This window comes from Gracilinanus agilis, chromosome 4 (genome assembly GCF_016433145.1).
Source record: "Gracilinanus agilis isolate LMUSP501 chromosome 4, AgileGrace, whole genome shotgun sequence".
Taxonomy (NCBI): domain Eukaryota; kingdom Metazoa; phylum Chordata; class Mammalia; order Didelphimorphia; family Didelphidae; genus Gracilinanus; species Gracilinanus agilis.
In genome coordinates this window covers 428,981,589-428,995,271 of record NC_058133.1, presented here as the reverse complement: position 1 = coordinate 428,995,271, position 13,683 = coordinate 428,981,589, and positions in this window count along the sequence as shown.

The window sequence follows — 13,683 nt, the reverse complement described above, 5'->3', positions numbered from 1 at the left end:
GTATAACTTCTGTGCTGACTGTTGGGAATACAAAGAAAAACAAGTAAGAGAACCCCTTCATGTAAAACCTTACATTCTAATGAGGAAAGACAACATATATAAGAAAGTTGAGGGAGGAATGTTTTTAGAAAAAATGAAGAAAGAAGAAATAAAGAAGCATATATTAGGTGCTTAAAAATATTATCTCATTTAATAATAATAGCTAACATTTACGTAGCACCTACTTTATGCCAGACATTATACTTAATGCTCTATAATTATTCTTTAATTTCATGCTCCCAACAATCCTAAAAAATATGTTATAATGATTTACATGTTATAGTTGAGGAAACTGGGGCAAACAGCGGTTGTGATTTGCCCAGGGTTACATGTCTGAAGATAAGTGTCTGAGGCTAGATTTGAACTTAGCTTTTTCTGTCTCCAGGTCCAGCACTCTAACCACTATGCTACCAAATGATCTATAGCCAGAGAAATCTCAGGGATGGCTATTATATTCAAAGGCAATGATTGACACATCTTTTCTAGGAATGGCAGCATTGATTTGACAGCCATCCTCAAAATTGGGGGAAGCTATAGCTATGGAATGCTTCAATTTTGACAGATGTAGTTGCTTTGGTTATTAGTTTTGGTTAAATGTATAGTAAAAAAATCAAGGAGGAGGAGATGACAGGAATATATAAGTGATGGCAAGTAATAAAGATGGTCAGAAAGTAAAATAGTATGTCTGGTAAAAACTATATATGAGAAAGACTTGCAGGTAAAAAGCCCCAAGACACAGGGCAGGAATTGGAGTGGGAAATCAGATTTCACCAATAAAAAGATGAAAAAGAATTGCAAAATAAAAGAAAGAAATATTCAATGTTGGAAGTATAATGAGAAGATAGGAATGTTGCTAAACTGTTGGTGAAGTGAATTGGTTTGGTCAATCTAGAAAACAATTAGGAGCTACAATAGACAAGTCATTAAATTATTTGTTTTAACATATGACACTAGTGGACTTATTCCCTAAGAATCATAATCAGAGGAAATGTATATTTGTATATACATATATGTATGTGAAAATATGCACATGTGTGTATGTATGTAGCAATACGTTATGTGGTAGCAAAAGTCTAGAAATAAAATTGTCACATTCAGTTGGACAATAGCTGAATAAATATGACTGTAATGGAATATTATTCCACATAAAGAATAGGAATAAGGGACTATGGCTATGATTTCATTACTCTGAGGAACTCACAATTGAGGGAACTTCTTCTACTGTTTCTTATCGTTTTATCATAAAAGAAATAAAAAACAATTAAGAATTCAGAGAAACATTGGGGAACATAAGCACAGATAAGAAAAAAAGTAAGGGAACAAAATAGAAATTAAATGAAAACAACAATAAAAGGATTCTCATAGATTAATTGAAGTCAACAATTTTGCTTCAGGTAAACAACATTCATTCTCTTGGTAAAGCTGAGAGGTTGGGGAAGCTACAATTTTGAAAGTTTCATTGTCATATTGTAGTTGCCTTGCTTAATAATTTTGTTTAAATGCATAGTTACATAGAAGAGATGTTATAAGGGCAAATCTATGTTGGGAAATGTTTTTTAAAAACATTAATTTTTTATAATTACTTTTAAAAATGAAAGAATGGCACAGTCAATAGAGTTGACTTTGAACACAAGAAAATATAGGCAAAAGTCACAACTCTGAAGCGTGCTGGCTATCAATACTGGACAAGTAACTTCATATTTCTCTAGGCAATCATGGGTTTCTGAGAACGTGTCTACCTGTATAAGTAGAAGGAGTTACCCAATCCAGGAGCTCTCCATGCCAGAGAATTCACAAGTCCAATCCCTATTCACTCCCTAACCTTTATAAATAAGAATCCTTCCTCAGTATTCTTTTTGAATTTATATCTTCAGTTTCATACCAGCTAATATATTACATATATTCTCAAAAATATTCCTTCAATGTGTTACCTGTATATGTTTCATGGCCACCATCTTCAATTATAATAGAGGATAACTTCTTTCACAATAACAAGGATTTCTGATTATTTTTCTCATAATGTCCTACAAATAGAGCTAGAAATAACAGGTATAAGTAAATTGTAAACTAGTTAAAAATAACTGTTAGATATAATACCTAAGGCAAATATTAGCCCCTCATCCTCATGTCTATTATAATAATTCAATTGAAGAAAATGAGTGAATGATTTCACAGTATTTCTAATTTAATTAATTTTTTTCATATATCCCTTTAATTTGTTTGTATGCCCTGCTGATGGTTGGTAAGTAGCATTATATTTCTTACATGAACAATAGTTATTAATCTATTTGCCTTTCATTATGATAATATTTGGTAATTGGATTGGCAACAAAGTTTAGTAAAATGAATTCTCCTAGTGAAGTACATTTCTATTTGCAAAATAATAACAATAATTACTAACGGCCTCTTGTTTTTATTTCTTGAAAGTGTCCATGTCTCAACTTGAAATTATAATATTTTAATAATGCAGGTATAAATAAAAGTATTTGTGGGAATAACAAAAGCATTACTTACTGTAGTCAATTTTAGTTCTGAGTTAAGAATTCTCCACTAAATCCCTACCCAAATCCCCCACCAAAGCATAGAGTCCCTTGGGTTCTGGAAGCCTTTGCCAGCAAAGCACCCTCTCTCACATTTCTTTTTGTTGTTATTTTTATTGCTTAGCTGTTTCGGTTCTATTTCACTCTTCATAACCTCATTTGGGGTTTTCTTGGCAAAGATACTGGAGTGCTTTGCCATTTCCCTCTACAGCTTATTTTACATCTCACTTACTGAGGCAAACAGTTAAATGACTTGCCCAGAGTCACAAAACTAGCAAATGTCAGAAGTCAAAAATTTGAACTCAGATCTTCCTGACACCAGGGAAGCACTCTATCCACTCTACCACCTAACTGACTTTTGACAGAAATGATTTAAGGAAACTAAAGGGATGTCTATCAATTGGGGAATGGACAAACAAGTTGTGGTATATGAATGTAATGGAATACTGTTTTGCTTTAAGAATCGACAAACAAGATAATCGCAGAAAAACCTGGAAAGACATATGAAGTAATGGAAAGCAAAGTAAGTGGAACCAAGAGAATATTGTACATGGTAACAGCAATAAAGTACAATGACCAACTGAATGATTTAACTGTTATCAGCAATGCAAGAATCCAGGACAACTCCATGACGAAAAAGACTATCCACAGCCATAGAAGGAACTAATAGAGTAGGAATGCAGATTGAAGTTTACATTTCTTCACTATATTTCCTCCGTTATTTTTCCTCTAGTGTAAGCAATGTTTCTTTTTTCAAAATATAATGAACATGGAAATGTGTATTGTATCATAGCACTACAAGTTATGTCATATTACCTGCTATCTTAGGGAGAAGAGAGAGATGGAAGGGAGGGAAAGAACATGGATTGCAAAGTGTCAGAACACTATTATTAAAAGTGTTACTAATATGCAATGTGGGGAAATTTTTTTGAATTTTTAATTGCTGTTCCGACGGCAGATTGTTTCTATTATCCAAAACTCAGGCTAGTTTCTAAGTGCACAAAGACTCAACTCCTGGATGTTAGCTACCAGATAATTAGGAGAAGGTTCTTTTGGGTAGGGACAGAGTAGAGTAACACATGAAGCTGTCTAGTGCCCATAATGATAAACAAAAGCTTGAACTGAAATGGTTTTAGCTGAACAATATTTATTATACAGCTCATATTATGGTTTAAGTATTTCTCAATGTGAAATAGCCCCAAAATATTTTCTAAGTTTCTAATTCCTAGAATTGAATTTAAAATGTCCTTCGTGGACAATTTTCATTAAATTCATGAACATTCATAACTTAATACTGATCAGAAATTGTAAGTTTGCTTTTCTGGTTTATAAGTAGGTATATTTAATTTTGTAGTCTGACAGCCTTTTTGTACTATCATAGGAAGAAAATGACAAATCTACCAAGTATTGAACTTTGTAGGAGTGAAATGAATCTAAAAATGTATAAGTAAAGAACACAATTTCTGTTGAAATACTTTCTAGATTGTACATTTAAATTGTCAAGATAACTTATTTTTTCAGTAGCTCTGTCTTTGGTGAAAACTAGCTGTGCATTTGGAGAGAGTGATGATTATATGTTGGAAGAATGCTAGAGATATAGTTTACCAAAATTTAATTTAGCATTTGACAAAGTCTCTTACACTATTCTTATGTATTCTTACAGTTATCCTTATATACAACATGGAACTGGTTGAATAACCAGACAACAAAAGTAATCACCATGGTTTAATATCAGCTTGGGAGGAACTGCCCAGAGATCTTTCCTATTAACTTTGAGTATTTCTTTTAACATTTTTATCAAGAGTTTGAGAAAGCAAGACTATCAAATGTGTAGATGACACAAATTTCAGAGGGATAAAAAGCATGTTAGATGATAGAATCAGGATTCCCCCAAATTTTAAAAGCTTAGAACTTTGTTGAACAAGATAAAGTTTCATACTCCTAAATGTAGTGAATGAATGAATGTGCGAATAAAAAAATGTTATTACATGCTCATTTTGTACTAAGTGTGTGTAATAAATTATGTGTGAATTCAAAAAGTGAATTTTACAAGAACACAGTAAAGTTTGGCTAGCCATTATTTCAGGTACTAATATACATATTTTAGTAAACTCTCAGCTCAGTGGAAGTTAACATTTGTGCTATCACAACCAAAACAGCTAATGAAATCTTGGGTTGTCTTTAAGAGAGAAATAGTGTCAGGACTATGGTTCAGGCATATTTTTTCCTTTATCAGATCATATCTGTAATATTATATTCACTTCTGAGAAACACATATTAGAAAGTGATTGAGAAGCATCAAAAGGCTCTTCCAGGAATCTATTGTATCATGTCCCCCTGTAGCAACCTGTGCAAGTCTATGGATTCCGTCTCAGAATGTTAATATAAAATGCACATGGTGACAAAAGAATCCAATTAAATTGAAACACTGTTAACAACAACAACAACAAAAAATCTAATCCTAGATTAAGAAATCTTGTTTTGGAGAATGACAAGCTAGCTACTGAAGGGCCTAAAGATCATAATAATATGTAAAAACTGGTTAAAGGAAATATGTACACTTATGCTAGAAAAAGAACACATTGAGAAAATATGAACAAACACATGAAAAGTATTCTAATTCTCTTATAATTAGAGAAATGCAAATCAAAACAATTCTGAGGTACCACCTCACACCTAGCAGACTGGCTAAAATGACAACAATGGAAAGTAATGAATGTTGGAGGGGATGTGGCAAAATTGGGACATTAATGTATTGCTGGTGGAGTTGTGAATTGATCCAAACATTCTGGATGGCAATTTGGAACTATGTCCAAAGAGCGCTAAAAGCATGCCTGCCCTTTGATCCAGCCATACCAGTGCTGGGTTTGTATACCAAAGAAATCATAGATAAAAAGACTTGTACAAAAATATGTATAGCTGTGCTCTTTGTGGTGGCAAAAGACTGGAAAATGAGGGTATGTCCTTCAATTGGGGAATGGCTGAACAAATTGTGGTATATGTTGGTGATGGAATACTATTGTGCTCAAAGGAATGGCAAACTGGAGGAATTCCATGTGAACTGGAATGACCTCCAGGAGTTGATGCAGAGTGAAAGGAGCAGAGCCAGGAGAACATTATACAAAAAGACTGATATACTGTGGTAAAATCAAATGTAATGGACTTCTCTACTAGCAGCAATACAATGATCCAGTAACACTATGAGGGACCTATGAGAAAGAATGCTATTCACATTCAGCGGAAGAATTGTGGGAGTAGAAACACAGAAGGAAAAAAAACTGCCTGATCACATGGCAGGATGGGGATATAATTAGAGATATTGACTCAAAACGAGCACCCCAGTGCAAATATCAATAATATGGAAATAGGTCTTGATCAATTAAACATGTCAAACCCAGTGGAATTGTGTGTTGGTTATGGGAGGGGGCAGAAGGAGGGAAGGGATAGAACATGAATCCTATAACAATGGAAAAATGTTCTAAATTAATTAAAGATCTTAAAATTTTAAAAAGTTTAAAAAATAATTTCATATTTGTCAAAGAAGGAGGAGGAGGAGGAGGAAGAGGAGGAGGTTGAACCTGAGAAAACAGAACTAGGAGAAACAGATAGAAATCAAAAAGACACAAATTTTGACTTGATGTAGGGAAGGAAAATAATCAAAAATAGAATTGGCCACCATGTGAAATGGTGGATTCCTCCTGTCTGGAAATCTTCATGCAAAGGTTAGTTTATCATTTTTCAAATATGTTCTAGAGAAGATTCTTGTTTAGGTAAGGGTTGGATATGAAGTCTTCTAAGGCTCTTTCCAACTAAGATTCTGTGATTCTGTAATTTTTTTTCTTTAGGGTCTTGAATTGCAGATCAAATTGGAATCATTAGCAAATGTTTGGATTTCCTCTGGGATGTGGTATAGAGTAATGCGGATTGAATGAAATTCAAGAGACAGGGATTTTCTGCCCTGGCTTTACTATTTGATCATCCCTACACTAACTACATTCTCCTTTCTCTCTCTTGACCCACTGGTGATCCTCAAAACTAAACTATTGCAATAACCTGCCAGTTGATGTCTCTGACACATGTCCCTCTCCATTCCAATCAATTCTCCACTCACCTTTCAAATTAATCTTCCCAAAGTGCAAGTCTTAGTATGTCATTCTTCTATTCAATAAGCCACTCCAGTAGCTTCCTGTAACCTTTAGGATCCCATATAAAATCCTCTTTTTGCTTTTCAAAGCCCCACACTTCTCCCACACACACATTTCCAATCTTCTTATACCTTACACCACCACCACTCTCACTTCCCATTGATCTAGTGACACTGGTTTTCCTGCTGTTTGTAAAGCAAGATATTCCATCTCCAGTTTTCAGGCATGTTCACTGCTGTCTCTCCTACACTGGAATGGTTATCCTCTTCATCTCTGCCTTCTGACTTCTCTGATTTCCTTCAATTCCAGCCAGATTCTACCTTCTCCTAGAAACTTTGCATGATTCCTCTTAATTCTAATGCCTTTGATCTAATGATAGTTTCAAATTACCCTGTAAATACCCCAGTTTGTAGTTTGAATATTGCCTCCTCCATTAGACTGTGAGCTTCTTAAGACAGGAATTTTGTATCTCCAGTACTTAGCATCATCCCTCATTCATAAAAGGTACCTAATAAATGTTTAATAACCAGCTGTGTGGAGGGATTGGGCTATATACATTTTTTGAGCTTGTGATAACCAGACCTCCAAAAAGAGAATAAAAACCATCTCAGTAAAACCAATTTATCAATCATTATAACATCATATGCAATATTTTATACACATAAACCTCTGAATCTGCAAAGAAAGGAAAGGAAGTAAAGGCAGATAGTTGAATGGAAATATACCATATTTTCCAGACTGTTTTTCCTATCCAAATAATGAGTATTGTTTTTAAATCATAATCTGGCAAAATAATATCAAAGGGAAAGGTGTGAAAACATTATTTAGTGATTTCCAATCAAAGCATCTCTGGGAAGCATCTGTAATTTTACCTAAAGTATATTTTAAAAAAAAGATTCACTTAAGCTTTTGCTACAAATTTGTAAGCACATTAGAAACCCCATAGTAAGCTTTTTATTGTACAAATTAATGAGATATATTCTAAAGATGTAGCAAATGATGGGAGTGGTTCTAAAGTTCAGATAAAGGCTTTTATCTAAAATTAAAGTCAACTGTTTTATGTATTTTATATTTTGATTGACAAGAAGAAAACAATTGCCAACCCTTCTGAATATATTTTCAACTTAATAGACTTCAAAAAACTAAATATGAAATTGCAATCCCTACTCTTAATGGAACCACACACTAGCACTGAGAGGAAACAGGTTATAAAATGAGCCTTGCCTTATGCCCAGAAGATTAAGTTTGTTGTTGTTGGAGTTGACAAAGTTCTTCACAGAACTGCCAGTCCTTCCTGGGCAAACAAATTTATAATTAATTGGAAGTAAGCACTGATTCTATTATTGAGGAATAGTTTCAAATCCTACTTCTGACATTTGCTGCTTTTATGACCTTGAACAAGTCAAATTACCTCCTGAGCCTCAATTTTCTCATCTGTAAAATGAGGGAATTGGACAAATGCTTATAGATCTATGATCTGATAACCTTCCCAAATGATATAATCTCAGGACTGAAATGATCCAGGTACATGCAGTGTTACTGAGTGGATAGAGTCAACTTGACTTCAAAGTCAAAAGGATTTCAGTTCAAGTCCCACTTTGGACAAAACTGGCTGTGTGACCTTAGGCAAGAAATTTACCCTCTTAATGCTGTAGACAGCTCTCAAAACAGGCAGAAAAGGTATAGACCTTCATTGGTAGAGGAAGTTTCCTCACCTGGAAGTTGACTAGATAAAATAACTCAAAAGCCTATATGACTCTCTAGGATTCAAAATAATGTTCTCCCCTGTGAAGATATTTTTCTCTGTTCTGAACCCATTATCCAACTATCCCTCCCAATGTAATAATATTTGTAGCTTTGATAAACATGTTATCTATGCCTTTATCTATGTAGTTGATAAACATTTTAAACAACATAGAGCCAATTTAAAATCCCTAGAGAGATCTCTTACCACATCAACATTAACCATTAACAACTATTCTGTTAGACCATCCAACCATTTCTAAATCCACCTGATTATAGAATCATTTTGTCAACATCTCTCTCTCTTTTGCAATAATAATATATTTTATCAAAATCTTTGCTAAAATCAAACTATACCTACATTATTTTCTTCATCTATTTGATTAGTCATCTTGTCACAAAGGAAATAAGGTTAGTCAAGTATGATCTGTTTGTAATGAAGTAATCTCCCCATCCCTTTCCAGATATTCACTCACCATCATTTTAGTAATCCATTCTATAATCTTTCTAGAGATTGGATTCAAGTTCACTGGCCAATATTTATAGACTCAATATAATTGCCTTTTGAAAATCAAGGCAATTACTCTTCTTTGATTTTTTAGTTCCTCTCCCTGTTTTGCATGATCTTTCAAAGGATCACTGACAAAAATTCAGCAGTGACATATTCCAGTTATTTTCGTAGTCAAAAATATAGTTCCTCTAGCCTGGAGACTTGAATTCACCAAGGGACTCTGGGTAGTCTCTCACTATCTCCTATCTTATCTGGAATATAACTGTCCTATTAGTAGTTTTGTTCTATCAGTCAGTGAAGAAGTATTAGGTATGCTAAGTACTGGGGATACCAAAATAGGCAAAAGGCAGTTCCTATCCTCAAATAGCTCACAATCTAATATCTAATTAATCTTATCAGTTGTCTTTCCCAGGATGAAGAGAAGTAAAATAAAAAATGGGTAGCTTTGCATTGACTCCAACCAAAGCAAAAGTTTGATCTCCTCTTATCCTTTTTCTCTCAAGGTAGTAAAACAAACAAAACAAAGTTCCTTTATCCTTAGGTTCCTTCACTAGCCTCATTTCTTTTGAAGCCTTAGCATTATGGAGATTTTTACAGGATTTTGCCATAATCTTATATGCAACTTTTGTTGCCTGGCTTTGCCTCCTTCATCTTCTGGGCTTTTTTTCCCTTTTCAAGGTATTTGGTGAGTTCCCTGTGCATCCGCATTGGTCTCTTCAGATAGACAAATCATATTTCCCCTCCTTTTTCCAATTCTTCCTACTTGTGAAAATGTCCCAGAGTCATAGAGCCAATAGGAAAATCATTTCAAACTCAGTTTTTTGGATTCTAAATCTAGTTCCTTCCCTCCACATACAGGAGGATATAATGAAAGACTAGAACAAATCTCACCTTTCAGATGAACTTATCCCATTCATCATTTTTTCCCCAGAAATCTCCCCAGATCTTGACTTCATCCAGAGTCAAACACACAAAAATGCAATATCTATATGGGCAAACTCAAATCTTTTCATTCCAAAATTCAGAGCCTTTTCCATTACAATGTGCAGATGGATAAAATGAAAGAATAGAGTGAATGTTTCTTGTGTTCAATCTATATTATCACATCTTTCATTCTTCTCCAGAAACGTTCCCAAATCAAGTGCCCACATTTCTAACTACAGCGTCTAGCAACAAGCAATCGCCTGGTTAACTTTCAATGGTGAATTGTAATTAAGCATTTAAAACAAAATTTCAGACATGCCTGTCAAAGCACTTCTAACCACAAGAGGGCACTCTAGATCTGGGTCCAGGGCAATGACTGTTAGCAGACCATTAATAGAATTAGGAGAAAGGGTCCAGTCTCTAGTCACACTTGACAGCGGTTATCTAGCTAGTTTCAGAATAGAGACAACCTCTGGCATTTATCGGTGCCCTGTGACATTCATATTATCATAAGATCAAGGAATTCATTGAACTTGGATCAAACTTAAACACTTTTAGACCCACTGGTAGCAAGCTCTTCGTCCTTAGGATTTTGTGTTTGTTTTTAAGCAAATGATGTAGGTTAAGTGGGAAATGGACTGAATGACAACAGACACTGAGATCTGTTTTTAAGATGGTGCCTGTGCTACATACAGTTCTTTCCACCTCATCTCCACCTTGCTATTGGCTAAAATTCCTCACTGACATAAACCAACTGATAGGAAACCAGATTATAAGAGATTAAAAATAGGGTATTGCAGCTGTCCTGGGGCAGCAGGGAAGTGGATGTAGGAACCCTTGAGAAAGCACAGGAAAAGGGTCACTGACCCATAGCTGGGAAGGGGCCAAGCTCTCATCTTTACCAATGCTATTCCAACTAGAGCAATGGAGGGGCATTTGCTTGCAAAGAAAACTTGCCAGAAAAGGGGGTGAGGGTGGGGAGGGGGAGGTGAGAGGAAGAGGTGGAGAAATCATTTCCCTGTGAGTCAAGGGACAACAGCTGTCACCACGAGGTGGGGGGGGGGGTTGAGGGAGGTGGAAAACTGGATCCAACCTCTCCCTAAAGCTGAGTCATAACAAGCAGTCAGAAACATGAAGCCCTTAAAGGGGTGGGGAGGGATGGAGGGGAAGATACAGTAATTCATGCTACATCAAAGCAGTGATTAGCACAACTTCCTGGCTGTCTCCTTCTGTTTATTTATGGTGCATTACAGGTTTTTAATGCTATTTTCATAATGTGTTTCAGCTGTCCCAGTTCCATATTTGGGTAGCAAAGGTGCCTGAGAAATACTACATTTTAGGGCACACCACAAACAAAAAAAGACTCTACAAACCCATAAACACGAGAACAGATTTTCTTTTGACACCACCCACAAAAATACTGAGACAAATCCCTGTACTTTTAAAAAGAAAAACCATGGAAAGACCTACATGAAATTCTGAAGAGTGAAATGAGCAGAACCAAGAAAGCATTACATTCAGCCACAGAAATATTGTTTGAAGAATAATTTGTGTATGGCCATATTCAGAGAAAGAATTGATAAATAGAAACAAGCAAGACCTAGTTTTATATAGAATATACATTTCTGTTAAATGATGCCTTCTCTAGATCAGGAAGGGGATGGGAAAAAAGAAGGGGAAAAAGGAAATCTAGGGATTTTAATGTAACAAATAACTTTTTTTAATTTAAGGCAACTGTATTTTCTTGACTTTTCAGGGAAAATGGATAGTTTTGACCCAGTCCTAATCTGCCCTTTTCAGCTTGGACAAAACTCTTTTTTCTTTTTTTTAAAGAAATAATGCCACTTTTTTTAAGGACATTCTTAACTATACTACCCAGCTCTGGGCTTTAGTTGGGACAGATTAGTCACTGAAATCATCAAAGTGCCTTGTTTTTGTGAAGGAGAAAGGAGGAGGAGCAGAAGGGAGAATGGGGGAAGAGATCCCTGTAAATGTGCTCCTAGCTGCTTTGCCTCTCCTTTCCCTCACCCTAGAGAAAAAGATGATAATGATGATGATCCTTTTAGGAAAATGCAGTAGCAATCCACCCTGTGTCAAGCAGACAAGATTTATTTCTCCTGCCCATAAATTGAGCAACACTCCCCTCCAAGCATGACTTCTCATTACAATTATTCTCCTCGCGAAATGCAAGTCATTTTGTTTATGCCAAGGGAAAAAATATGCATAATCTTTTAGCACACAGACATAAAACAAATAGTATCCAAAAAGAAAAAAGGGGGTGGGGGGGATCCAGACCAGTCAGAAGAACTGAAGACATTGTACTTCAGCCTCTGAAGTGAATGACACATGGAAGGTTGCTGAGCACCTCCTGCTGAAATGCTTCTACCCTGGTGAGTGGGAGTGAAAGTTTTAAAAGGCTCCTTTTAGGTTTATGAATATTCAGCGTGTCATTATAAGCACAGGATTCTGTGTCATAGTTTCTATTAAAAACCCCTGTCCCACTCCTTACTCCCCAAGAGCATTTAATGTTCGTGAAGGGCAGTGGAAGAGGCATGCAAAACTGCCTCAAAGAGAGGGAGCTGCAGAGGCGGTTCATCTTCTCATCTCTATTGGCAGGGGGACCCTGGACAAGTCATTTAAACTTGTGTTGCACCAAGGCAACCCTCTAAAACTATAATTGCTAAGCATTTCCTGACCCGCATTGGTAATGGGAGTTTCCACAAAGGAAATTCTCTTTACAAACAAAGTCACAGGCCTGGACTAAACGTTAAAAAAAAAAAATAACAGATTGATAAGCTCTGTTTATTCACAAAGGAGAAGCAGTGAGAAATTTATTCACAGTCACTTTTTTTTTCATTTTTGTGTATCTGCAAGTGCCTAGTACAGTGCTTGGTATGTAGTAGGTGCTTAATAAATGTTTGTTGCCAGATGTAACTGGCAACAAAGATCTTACTCTTTTCCTTTTGTACCACCATAGTTAGCCCTAAGATTTGCTCTTAATGGGAACATTCCCAGATAGAAGGAGCAACTTAAGGTTCTATGACTTATTCTGGCTTTGGGTCTCTCTCCTTGTCTTACACATTGAGGTGCCAAATTCTCAAGTGGACACCTGTCCTAGCAACTGAGCTGGAGTCAGAAATGCATTTCACACTGGTGGTTTCACAGTCATCCCGAGTTAACCAGGTTTAGAATTTGACCAGGCTCCTACAAATAAAACACATCCCATTACCCAGCTCTGAAGGCATCCAGTATTCCACAGCCTCCTATTTCTATCAGTTGCATCAGCCACACAAATATACTGCATACTAGGACTTAGTGTCTAACTTCTCAGTCCAGCAGAGTTTTGTTTTGCTTTTTCTAAGCTTCTTAAACCAAATAGATAATTTTGGAAATGTCCTAAGTTATAAATGTCCAAAAGGAATGCGTGCATGATTACTTTGTACTTTCTAATGTTCTGCTCATTTTAATAATTATTTTCTGGTCTTTTTTAATCTAACAACATTTTACAAATTGTAAACACATATTTGCACCTCCCTGGTGCAAAAGAAGTAAATTCTCATTTGTCTGATACACAAACAGAGAACAAATGTCAAAACAATTTACTCTGGTCTTCAACTGGAAGTGTTGGTAATACGCTTCAAGGCTCCTGGTTAGTTGGGAAATCCAGGCATCAAGATTAATTGATTGGCATCAGTCCTGAAAACTAATTTTGAAACAATTATCTCAGGGGATTAAAGTGAGGATGGATCCCCAAACTAATCACTGTTCTCAGAGTCATCCC